This window comes from Atheta coriaria, unplaced genomic scaffold (assembly GCF_025399875.1).
Source record: "Atheta coriaria isolate IRGN ID8LTWV9N9 unplaced genomic scaffold, Caltech_Dcor_3.1 hic_scaffold_6_pilon, whole genome shotgun sequence".
NCBI lineage: Eukaryota > Metazoa > Arthropoda > Insecta > Coleoptera > Staphylinidae > Dalotia > Dalotia coriaria.
In genome coordinates, this window is record NW_027045448.1 from 14,453,661 (window position 1) to 14,466,862 (window position 13,202).

Below are 13,202 nucleotides of genomic sequence, written 5' to 3' on the forward strand. Positions count from 1 at the left end.
TTCTGCTCCCCCCTGGAGTGATCCTAATTAACCCCTGTGGGGTCAAATCAAACTCGTCTACCAACGTGAGCGTGTAACGACGCCGTGATTTCTCCTCTTGTTATTTTTTACTATCATCATTTCGCCATCCATCCATCAGGCGTCCCCGTCTGTCTGTCTGGGGTTTTGCTGTTTTCTGTTTTGCAATGTGATTTCTTTTCCCTCTTCCCTCTTCCCTGCGCCTCCAAAAGATGAGAGAGGGATAAGAAATTTCACCTTAATACCATCATGAATGTGACGCTTAATTTAAGCGCAATTTGAAAAATCAAACAATGTGGATTGTTTGATACTATGTTTTGCATTTAGATGGGTTTGTGCATTTCGCCGCAGTGCCCGCAATAAATCGCGACTTCCTGATTATCGCGCGCCGCGCACACCATAAAATCCTTATTCGACGTTTATGTTTATTGCGGCGAGTGCGGCAATGCATACAGTGCGATGCGCTTTTTTACATTTCATTAGTTTTACGGCTTGTGTGTGCGGTGCGGTGAGGAAAGTCAAGCTGAGGCAGTGCAGTCGGCGCAGCCAATCAGAAAATCACCGATAACGATTGATTCGCGAGGATTGCACTCAATTCGCTCGGCTGCGCACTGCACCAATTCATTTTGCCATCCATCGATGAAATTTATAACGGACAACAAACATTCTTACATCAATTCATCCCTACTAATATTATAAATGCGAAAGTCCTGATGTTTGTTACACTTTCACGCAAAAACTACTTAACCGATCATCATGAAAATTTGTACACATATTCTTAGTGGTGCCCGAATGTTTATAGGCTACTTTTTATTTAATAAAAAAAATTATTTTTAAAATAAAATAAAGAAATTGTTTAGCCAATAATACCTCTGCATCTGGCTATTTGACTACTTTAACGCCATCTAGCATTCCAGCAATGAAGCTCAAACCTAAGTACTATAGTACCATCACACTGTATTATCACACTGTATTACCGACAGCTACGTCAACATCAAATCCAATTGACTACACTATGGAGACTGTACACTATACTTCCATAGACTATACTTTCAGCCATTTTAAACTTCCCGCCATTCTACTTCATTGTTACTTCTTCTGTGACTACAGACGCGTACGGAAGCAACTTCATTATTTTAGATATTCGCGAGCGAAGCCGCGGGTTAAAATTAGTCTCATAGGTATAACAAGCATCGACGAAATTTGCACAAATTGCTTGACTTATATTAATTTCCTTGTATACAAAACTTGTTTGGTCTTCCGTAGCGCCATCTATGCGATGACAATGTGAACTAAAATTGAGGTTAAGTCATGCATTACTAAATTATCACTAAAATTGCTTCTAAAATCACTTTAAACTATTTTTTTAATATTGCTAAACAAAAAAAACATATTTTTTTGATTTCTAACTTATAAAATCTTCGTAATCCAATGATTTATTCATAAAATCATAAAAAACGTGTAAAATAAAGAAGAAAATATTAATTTCCTTGTTATACAAGACTTGCTCTACCGTAGCGCCATCTATGCTATGACAATGTGAACTAAAATTGAGGTTAAGTCATGCATTACTAAATTATCACTAAAATCGCTTCAAAAATCACTTTAAACTAATTTTTTAATATTGCTAAACAAAAAAATCATATTTTTTTGATTTCTAACCTTTAAAATTTTCATAATCCAATTATTCATTCATAAAATCATGAAAAACGTGTAAAATAAAGAAGAAAACGTGCTATATTCACGAATTTGTAAATCGTGACAAAAGAATCCGAATGAATACGAATCGGCCGCGGTAATCGCCGGGGAAATTCGCCGCGGCTTAAGCGGGAAATGAATAGGAGACTGGCTCGAGCCGAAATAAATCGTCGCTGCTTTCCTCCACGTCTGTTTCTTTCCTCCAACGCTGCGTGGCGTGCGACATCCGCAAGTTCGACAAACCGAATCCGACCTAACTTCCTCCACTCGCCCGTCACTTTGCGTCTCGTCTCATATCCGCACTTTAAAAGCGCATTAGAATCCGAGCCAAGAAGGAGGAACAGATTAAACACTCGTTTCATGCGATCGCAAAAGAATTACACTCAATGTTTTAAAAACTCTTCTTTCCCTCGCCTTCGGAAAAGGAATTGGAAACTATTTTGTGTAAATACACATTCGTATGTATGTAATAAGCTTGAGTCTGGAGAAAATTCGCCGAGGGAATCGATTTAATATCCATGTTTATCGGGAACCCCTTAAGGGATGCTTTCAATATCGGAGAAATGCGCTCCCTTAAATATTTACCTTAACCAAAACAAGCAAAAAGAATGCAAAAACGGCAACAACACCGGAAACACGCGCTGGACGAACCGGAAATATTGAGAAAAGTGCAAATACAGCCGGAAAATTTAATATAACTACAACCGGCGATATTCAAATATTCAAATCGGCTTCGATATTAGTATTTTCATGCAAAATTGTGTTCTTAAGCTCCGCCCACCTGTGTCAGACGCCAGCGCCATCTTGATATCACATGCGCTTGTTTCGTGGAACATTTGTTGTAATTGAAAGTCGTAAGTTGACCGTTTATGGCCGAAGCAGCGCGGTAATTTGTCCGTCCATGGCGTCGTTTGACATGTTATAAAATACGCCCACAAATCCGAGCGTGCGCATTTGAATAAATGAATAAGAGAATCACAAATACATATACATACATATAGAAGTCAAGAAATGGAATGGTTTGAGGTTGATATTCTCTCTGCTTTTGTATGGCGAAAGGCAATTTACATTAATTTCTATCGGTCGTATCAGGCGCGCGCATCGCGCACTCGGATTGGTAATGCATTAGCGCCGAATCCACGCAACAAATCGACGCTACGAATGTGTGCGGCGCAATTACGTCGTTAATTTATCGTCGGTCGCGCGATACGTCGTGTAAAAAGTGCATGAAACATGCGATAAACGCGATTTGTTGAGCGTGCACACGAGGCAATTGTTTGCAATCAGCGCCGCCTGCACGGGATTGAGATGAATCACCTTTGTTTACAAATGGCCGACCAAGATTTATGGTAATTTGTAGTCAAACATGCTTGGAATGATGTCAAAACACTTTGTTTGGTCATTTTTTAGGTTATAACACCGATTATTTTATAATAAAAACTTTTTCTTTTAATTTTGTAGCTATTTTGGTAAAATAGGGAAAAAATAAGACAATACCGGTTATTTTGGATTCAATACCGGTTTTGATAAAACCGGTTTTTTTATTTTGCTCTTAATTTTGATAAATTTTTTATAAAAATAAATTTAAAAACATTATAAAGGTAAAAACTTAATACCGGTTTTTCAAAAACCGGTATTTTTTAATCCCATGCCTAATTATGATAAATTTTCTCATAAAACTAGGTTAAAGAAGTTAATATGAAGAGTAAAAACTTAATTTAAGATTCTTGGAGTGTTGTAGCTCGTCGCTCGTGTAATTACCACTTGATAAGTGCGGTTGTTCACGTCAGAAACGTCAAAACCGACATAATAAGTCGCCGCGCCGGCAGACAATGCATTGCCGCGAGCAGGGCGTTATTTAAATTCGCGCGCGCGCGCGCGCAAAGGTTAATTAACCGGATTGATTAAGCGCGGCGAGCGGCTGGCGCGCATTAATATCATTAAAATGGCATTACGCGCGCACGCCGGCTTTAATTACGTGCGATTATTACCGGCGGCCGATGCGATTACTTCGTTACCGAAAACAGACGCACAAACAACAACACAAACGTATTATGCTACGCCTGTCAAACGCTGACAATCTGACAAGGTAATTTAAACAATACAACTAACCTCAGCTCAAGATCGACTCGACTAATCCAATTATCAGGGATATTTTTAATCAAAATGTGTAACATTTGTCTAGACATTTTTTAGGTTAGTTTTAATACCATAATTCAAAAAATAAGTTAAAAATGATTTAAAAAAAAGTAAAACCTAAATACCGGTTTTATTAAAATACCGGTATTGTAAAACCGGTATTTTTATCATGCATCCAATTTTTATAAATTACGCAAATGATGTTAATGAAAAAGTCAAATACCGGTAATACCGGTTATAAAACCGGTTTTTTGAAATCTTGCACTCAATTTCATTAAATTTCTCAAAAACTTAACGTAATTTAAACAATACAATATCGACTCGACTAATCCAATTACCAAAACGCGTAAAATTTCATCCATTGCATTACAATCACGTTTGTTGGTAATAATTCAGATGGTATCTGCACTCCGCAGGGAGGAAGCGAGTCGGAATGGTCGAGGGAAAGTAAACAAAAGAGTCTAATCAAGAGATAGGTGCTTGCAGTTAGATAATGTCGAGCATAAAGACAAAAGAATCGTCCGCGTGCAGGGCTAGCCGCGAGTTTATCATCATTTCGATCGTTACTCAAGGCGAACGCTTGTTTCTATAGGTAATTTTTCTCGATGCGCAACACACCCAACAAAAGACACATAGATACGAGTGGAGTAGTTAAATGAAGACTTCCGCGATGATTTTATGTCTTTGGAGACCTTTCAACTTGTTTCGAGCGAAAATCTAGTTAAGTAAAGTTAAGTTTTTAATTTTGACGGTTTATTACCGGTTGTGAAGGGAAAAAATAACCGGTTATTTTTTATTTATCATCGAATTTTGATAAATCACACTAAAAAGTAGTTTGAGTAAAATTTAATACCGAAATACCGGTTTTAATAAATACCGGTATTGACAAAACCGGTTATTTTAAAATCTCACTTTCAATTTTTAGAAATTTCTCACAAAATAAAGTTGAAAATATTAATTAAGAAAAAGAGTAAACAGAATACCTAAATACCGGTTTTCATTAAAATACCGGTTATGAAAAAACCGGTATTTTTTCATTTCGCACCTAATTTTAATAAATTTTCTCAAAAACAACTTATTTTATGTTTTTAGTGACCTTTCAACTTGTTTCAATCGAAAATCTAATAAAATAAATTTAATTTTTAAAATTTTGTGGGTTTATTACGGTACTGTGTGCATCGAGCACAAAGTTCAATAACTTTAATTAATAGCACTATCAAAATGTGTCCTCAGAGTCGTAAAACGTAAAAGGTGAATGAATGAATGAAGATGAATTTCAGTGTGATGCGTGTTCCGCATTCGTTCATTGCTTCATCATTTCATCTCAATGGACACGAGCATGTTTTTGAATGTTGGGCGTGTGTGTGTATGTTATCAAAAATGAGATTATTCATTACGCAGCTTCTTTTTGAACTTTCGTCGCCATAGCAGCTTTCTAACGCGCGGATAAAAATGTATTATCTCGAAGTGTCCTCCAGTTATTAATCTGCGTGCGCGTAGAGAAACTTAATTAAATAAAGCGCGCGCAAGATAAGAGAAGAGCAGAGCGGCAGGTTCGTAAAATAGATAAAACCGGTATTTTTATGCACTTTGAGAATTAAACGAAATTATGGTGAAGGCATGGAAAGCGTGGCGTTAATTAACTCTAGTTGAAATTTATTTTTGAAAAATTTTAAGGAGAGTTTGAAGTGAGAGTAACGGAAGGAATGAATATATGTAGAGGTATTGCTTGTAGGGCAATTGATGAAAATTAGAGTAAGTGTAGTAATAAAATCGAACAATGCCAGGAAGTCAATCGTTTGGCTTGATGACCGATTTGTAGTTATGGTTGTTTCTTGTTTGGTGATCGTTAAGAGCAAAGTTGGAAGTAACAAGAGGAAAAAAATCGGAAAAATTGTTGTTTTGGCTTGAATTTCAGCAATATTACTAGTTTATTAATGCCAAAATATGCGCAATGAAATTATGTTTAATATGGTATAGTAAAAGTTAATATCCGCGTTAAGAAGAAATTTATGCGGAAAAATACGTTTTAGAACTGTAGTTACATGAAATTTACTTTAAACCGATAATATTTTGATTATTTTGTTGGTTTCTGCAAAAACGTAAAGAAATCATCATTTTGTTGCAAATTTTAACAAAATTCGCGTTTTTAGAAAAATTTCTATCGTTTTCCGGCAGATGGCGTTAGTGTACTTCATTAATGCAACACTGTAAGTTGCCTGCTCAATATAGGCAACCATATATACCTAATACTAATGGCGCACATTTGTTAATTCTCATCCATCAACATAATGAATAATATTCCCAGTTAATTTATGTTTAAAGAATAAACAAATCTCAAAATACTAGTTCTCTGAAAAGCGCGCTGTTAAATATTATTTTTCTAAATTCTTTTTATACACTTATCTTCGTATTCTATGCATAAATTATTTTCAAAGTTTTACAGCTGTTAAATACGTTGTTAATTTATGCAGTATTTGAACTTTTGTACTTTGTGTTGGCAGAGAATCGTAAATTCGCGTCTTAAAATAAGTTGGGCGCAAAACAATTACGTGCGCACTTGATAACTTATAAATATTATCGAAGATTATTTCGCATGCGTCTTAAATTTTAACGAAAATTATAAACACGGAGTCGAAGTTTGCGCAGAAACGGCGGATGAAAGGCACAAATTGATTACATTAATTCTCAAAGCGCTTCTAAAATAAATTTCCGCGGAAAATCGACTAGGCTAAATAAATACGCCTAGGTGATTCGATAATTTATTTGAGATTTTAAACAGAAAAATGTTTGTTTCAGATCAGATCATCGACAAAAATTCAAGGATCAGCGAGAATCGGATTAAAGGTAGGAATTTTTCTATATTTTTTCTTATTTTCACAAGTTTTCTCGGTTTTGTGACATAAAAATCACGGATGGCTAAAATCGTGATTAAAGTACTTTAGTCACGGGTTGGAGTTTGCGCATGCGCATTTCCTACAGTTTCTCAGTAGTGTGCCAACAAAGTTCAAAGTTTTAAAATAAAAAGTTCAAATACAAAAATTAAACGTGGTTAAAGTGACACTTAGCGCACTTGATACATAATATACTTTTTTTTTAAAATTTCCTGCAATAGCATAATAGTATGTAAATACTAGGAAATTATTAAAATTAATCCGAGATTATGGAAATGCACCTGCATGGTACGATTGCGATTGCGATTGCATATCGATTTGAATCCGGAATGTTTCCTCCATCTCCTCAATCCCTATCAGCATCCGCATCTTCCAATCAACCGGCGATATTTTTACGGCGCGCGCAATTGAAACTTATTATCATCTCGCATGCATATTGCTGGCGTGTCGCGAGTCGTTGATCCGCGACTCGGGCGCAATCTAATGACAAAACGTTTCATTGAGAGCAGAAAATAAAAGCAGACGTAACGACCGAACAACGACGAAGTTTCTCGCTGGGTGCTGGTTGGTCTTGGGTGTGTTGTGTGTCGCTGCGAATGATAATGCTAGTTAGTTTTTCGCTAACTAGAGACGCGGCAATAACGTGCGAGAGCCGTTTGCGATAACAAGCCGGGCGGTGCTAATTTGATGCGCAAATGTTTGCGCAGATAAAACCGGGGGAAGTGTGGGAAGTACAGGCGAATAATTATTTCAAATCCAGAACATACATGAGGAATTAGATGGAGATTTTTGTTTATAAATGTTTGTTACGCTTTCACGGCTAAACCACTTGAAGAATTTTTATGAATTTTTGTTTAGAGACGGATAAAAATATGGAGAATAACATAGGCTACTTTTTATTGTAGAAATAAATTTTAAAAGAGGTGAAATTGGGGTTGAAAGTGATTATTTTGAATAAATTAGTTTTATAGTTGTGAATTTCGAATGTAGATGGCGTTAAAATGAATGTAAGTTATATTTTATGAGGTATTTAGGTAACCTACGTAAAAATTACATATAAAATTTCACATTAAACTGTTTGTGACGCTTTCACGCCTAAACCACTTCACCAATTTTAATGATATTTGGTTTACAGATAGATAAAAATATAGAAAATAACATACACTACTTTTTATCGCCAAAATAAATCATAAAAGAAGTGAAACTGGGGATAAAAGTTCATATTTCCAATACTCATGCTTTTAGTTACATAATTCAACTGCAGATGGCGCTAATATTTACATAATTTCAATTTTATCCAATTTTTACTTAATCAGCGTAAATCCGGTTAATTTAACACACGTTGTCGTTAACATAATGATATGTTTATTTGTTGTTTGCATCTCTTTGAATTCAATTAGGCGCATGCCACACGCACATCGTCCATCGTTCATCATACGAATACACACGTATTTCGAATTAGATCCGACCATCCGCATAGAATATTATATGCGTGAGTGCGTCTATAATTATGTGGAGAATTTATGAAGCGTTCGCGTGGCCCAAACGACTCCAAAATGACAACTGTGCGTAATGTGCCATCCTGTTGCATCGCAGCGAAATTAATTATCATCAAAGCTCATCATCGTTTACGTTTATGTTGTGTGTTACATATGCGTATGTTTACTTTCAACGGAAACATAAAAAAATATATTATTCATCATACAGGTGAAAGAAGTAGTCGAAGTCGAGAGAGATTACTGTACTTTTAGTTTGTGCGTTTATTGCGATGTAATAATGCTCGGCGAGCGCACTCAGTGGAGAGCACATTTGCTGTATTTTTATTAAACTTTCGAATGCGGCGAAAGCACTACGTTTATTACTCTGTATTCACGTTTATTACTGAAGATTATCTGTGAAGCTTTTTGGTGAAGTTTTCGCGTACATTTTATAACTTTTCGGTTCAAATTTATGTTTGGTTAAGGAAACGAGGGTCATGGAATATAGAACAGAAATTTATTTATGGTTAAGTGCTAGATTAATTAGTCTTTTAATAAAAATCAGAGAAATTACTCAATTCTGACGGTTTTTCCTCGATTATACTGGTAATATCGGTATTAACATCGGTATACCGGTATTTGTTTTTGTTTGTTTGTTTTTATGATTTTTTGTTTTTATAAATTTAAATTTATAAAAACCGGTATTACCGAAATACCGGTATTTACATTATAAAAAAATACCGGTATACCGAAAACCGGTATTTCAACTCAAAATTCAAAAATTTCTAATTCTGTTTAAATTATTTCCAATAAATATAAAATTTATCGGGTATTGCAAAACGAAATGAATTTTTTTAACCAAAAACACAATGCTTTGTATTATACGAGTACAACAATTGTAGTGATTAAATTTGTAAATCGCCACTTGACTGAGGGTGGTACACACGCAGAGGTGGAGGTACTGCATGTCTAATTAAAATTCGACGCGCGATGCCCATCGAGTAATCGAATGAATAATCGCGTCGAAAACTCGCGCATAACTCGATTAATATGCGCGCCGAGCAAACAGCACTGACACACACACACATACTACTTACTCACATATAGATATATTGAATAGGAGGATACAACAAGGGTGGTTGTAACAATATGCACATAATGCGCGCACACATTAAATTCATTAAAACCTCCCCGAACGCAAATTAGTCGCGATCGATAAACATACGTCCAATCCCATTCCACATCCGCGTCACTCAGGGCGCTTTTTTTCGCATTCTGCACGCCTAGGAATATATTAATCCCGATTAGCTGTGAGTGAGTGAGGATGAGTTAGGGGCGCGAGAGAGAAACTGTCACAGCAAAACAGAACATAAACAGAATTAAATTAAATTGAATTATTTCTGCGCTAAATTAAGTATTACTAGACATTTCATAACGTTATAGAGAAGTTTCGTTATATGGAGATGTAAAACAATAACAAATATTGTTTAATATCATCAGAAAATTAAATTTTAGATACTTTTTTAATCAATATTTGGTAAAAATATTTTTATGTAAGAAGTTTTTGCTATTTGATAGGAAAATCAACTTTATTTGTTAATAACTTTTTAAATAACAAAGTATTTTTCTAGATATTTACACATTCCATGTAGAATTTAACGTAGATTTCAATTTTGAAAAGAATTTCTAAATTTATCGAAGGAGTAATGAGTTTATAACGTTTTTATCATCAAAAAACACTTTATTACGTTATAGCGAGGTGTCGTTACACCAAGAAACAAAAAATAACCAAATATTGGTATTTTACGCGGATAGGCAACTGTTTAATCTTTGTTGCGCTGGTTATAAACTCAATTACTCTTGTAAAAATGCCGGTAAATATTTCCTGAAGTCTAAATATGAATTCCTTGTCGCTCAGTTGTATTCACTTGTGTTATGTTTAAATGATTTTCTAGTAACGCAACGTGCACCCCAACAAATTAGCTGAAAAATCGTGCTTAAGTTATAGAAATTTGCATTGCAATTTTCCGGGATGTTGGGATCATAATTACAACAATATTTCAAATGTTACCATCGATGTCATGTCTTTAAAAAATATTCTACCTCATAATTGCTAGAAATAAAAATATTTTTCATCGTTACACAGAGTAGCTGTCACGCTATAACAAAGGAATTAATATAAACTCTGTATATATGTATATATTTTTTGCATTAAGAAAATATACGTATCCGCTTGTTGCTCCCTGTTTTGGTGGTTGTGGTGTGTGGTGGATGCGCTGTCGATGGCAGTTGTTTGTTGCTGCGAAAGCGCCCGCGGCCACGCGGGGCGAAACGAAACGAATTAAATTGCGAGGGCTGCGCCGCGCACAAAGAGCATCCCGACGCGCGGGACGCACGTCCGCGTCCACCCCCTCAGCGCGGCAACAACTGGCGTAGGGTGCACGCATACTGCCTCTATGCCTGCGTGTGTGTTTGTGTTATTTCAATACACCCTGACCCTACTCGGGCGATATTTGCGCGGCGTGCTCATCTGTTGATGATACAAACACACACAGCATCACAATCTTGGAAAATTACTTTCCACATGGGTAATCCGTGTATAACTAGGCTTAAGTCTGAATACACAAAAAATAAAACATGAAATAAAATACGTGACATGGGATGCATGGCGAGAGACTTGACGATAAAACGTGCCGGAGTCAAGATATCGTCAACTAAAGAAAACAGGTAACGCACTACGAATAACATACTTGATCTGGATCCACATCTGAATCGTGTTTCTGTTACCTGCGTGTTTTGTGCGTGCCGCGACGAATTAAACAAGAAAAAAAAATTTTTTTCATTTTTTTTTTCATCCCCAAGGTGTTGTAAACGCGTGAAATAATAAAAATGTTAATTTAATAGCCACAATAGACGCGCATTATGTTAATTAATGACTCAATTTTAATTTATTCGAATTAATTGACTTTTTACCTGTCTTTTACAATAAAATAAAAACCCGCTTCTATAAAATCTCAAAAATCATCACTTTATAAAACTCCTAAGTGGATTTTAATCGTGTCTCAAGCAAAATAAAAGAAAAAACTGAAATTGCATTCCGCGCGCGCGCGCAGTTTGTAATTAAATTTGCATCTTGGCGCACGCGCATGTAGTGCGTAATGCAACCGTCAATTAAAAATTAATAAACCGTTGGCGCGGAAATTGAATAAGTAGTACTCTCCTACTTGTTAATTGATTTCTTAAACTCACTCGCCACACGCACGGCCGCGCCAAGCCCACAACACAAGATGAGGAGAAAAAAAAAACGTTAAGAACCCAATAAAAAACGCATAAATTTTTATCTAATATTTGGTGTGTGGGTTGCACTAATAGAAAGCGTCGCATTAATAATAATCACGGTTTTATCAGTCAAAGGCCCTCATTGAGACGAATTTAATCTTAATTTAATTAAGAACTTCAAAAAAATACCAATACTAGACTATTGAGTTACTAAAATGTGTGATAACGTTGTTTATTGACCGTTATTTTATGTAAAAAGCAAAAAAAAAATGTTTTTTTTAAGCAGTTTTTCACTTTTTTCACGGTTTAGAGACACGAAAAGTGGTATTTTAGTCACGGACGGCCAAAGTCGTGACTAAAGTACTTTAGTCACTGGTGGAGCTTACGCCTGCGCATTTTCGGTAATAAAAAGTTTAAATACAAAAATTAAATTCCTACTGGGTTATTGTTATACTCGTATATGTGGTTTTATGAGGGTAGAAGTGAGAGTAGTATTTTTTTGGAAGTGGCAAGTTTAATTGCTTGTAATTGCTTAACCAATGATTAGATTTGGACCAAATTTTGTAAAAATGTTCATAATTTATCTATAATTATGCATACCAAAATTGGTTTTCTTATCTTTTAAATTGTTCAAGATATTTGATCAAATTTAAAATTTTTAGTTTTTGACAAAAATTATCATTGATTTACAAACCTATCAATCTTTAATTGTTTATATCAGCGTTATTCATAATCAGATATTGATGAAATTTGGTACATCTATTGTTTATTTAAGCATAAATCAGATTGTTTTTAAATAATTATTTTATCATTTATCATTGTGGAGATATTTGATAAAATGTAAAATTGTTATTTTATGGAAAAAAAAAAGTTTTTTCAACAGTTTTTCATTTTTTCTACGGTTTTGAGACTCGAAAAGTGGTATTTTAATCACAGGCGGCCCAAACCGTGACTAAAGTACTTTAGCCACGGGTGGAACTTGCGCCTGCGCATTTTGGGTAATAAAACGTTCAAATACAAAAATTAAACGTGGAAATAAAGTAAAAGTAAAAAAAATCACATCGCTAAACGTGGTTAAAGTGCCACTTAGCGCACTTGATACTTAATATACCATTTTGACTTTTTGATACCATTTTTCCTGTTGATATTGCAGTGACTCACCTGAAACAAAAGAAAATAATATTTAGAAAAGCAATATTAGATTTCAATTGTGATTTGTTTAACCTGCGCGCGCGCAAAATGAATCAGAAGCGGCGTATAACAATAATAAGATAACATTTGAATGCGCGCTATTATTACCGTTGTTGTTATGGTATATTGTAAGCTGCGGACGCGAAACAAGCGCGAGAAACTAGTTTAGCAAGCGGTAATGTTTGGTATTCAATTTCGCTAATAAATTTCGCCGTTTTTCATTCGCGTCGCATACACGAGTTGTGCTAATCTCGCGTTGTTTGACATTGACCACAAGTCGTGATGTCACGACATCGGCAACATCGCATTGCGCACATAAACAGCGCGATTTACAACTTGTATCTTCTATTGCTGACTTGTGTATAGAAATATATATGTCGAGTGTGAAATACCGGTATCCACATAAAAATACCGGTATTTTTAAAATTTTTAAATAGAGAATATTATCAATATTGATTGGAATTAATACCGGTATACCGGTTTTTAGGTGTAAAATACCGGTATT

General features: G+C 35.2%; 1 protein-coding gene and 1 long non-coding RNA gene across 3 annotated transcripts in view; one reads left to right on the forward strand and one right to left on the reverse strand.

Moving 5' to 3' along the window:
* The window catches only part of LOC135794059 (uncharacterized), a 36,643-nt gene extending 29,941 nt beyond the window's left edge, over nt 1-6,702 (forward strand). Inside the window, exon 3 of the long non-coding RNA XR_010548780.1 lies at nt 6,655-6,702. This is a non-coding gene — a long non-coding RNA (uncharacterized lncRNA). The remainder of the gene's footprint in view (nt 1-6,654) is intronic.
* LOC135794057 (netrin-1-like) overlaps nt 1-13,202 on the reverse strand; it is a 69,632-nt gene that overhangs the window by 29,816 nt on the left and 26,614 nt on the right. The gene's annotated exons all lie outside the window — the stretch shown is intronic.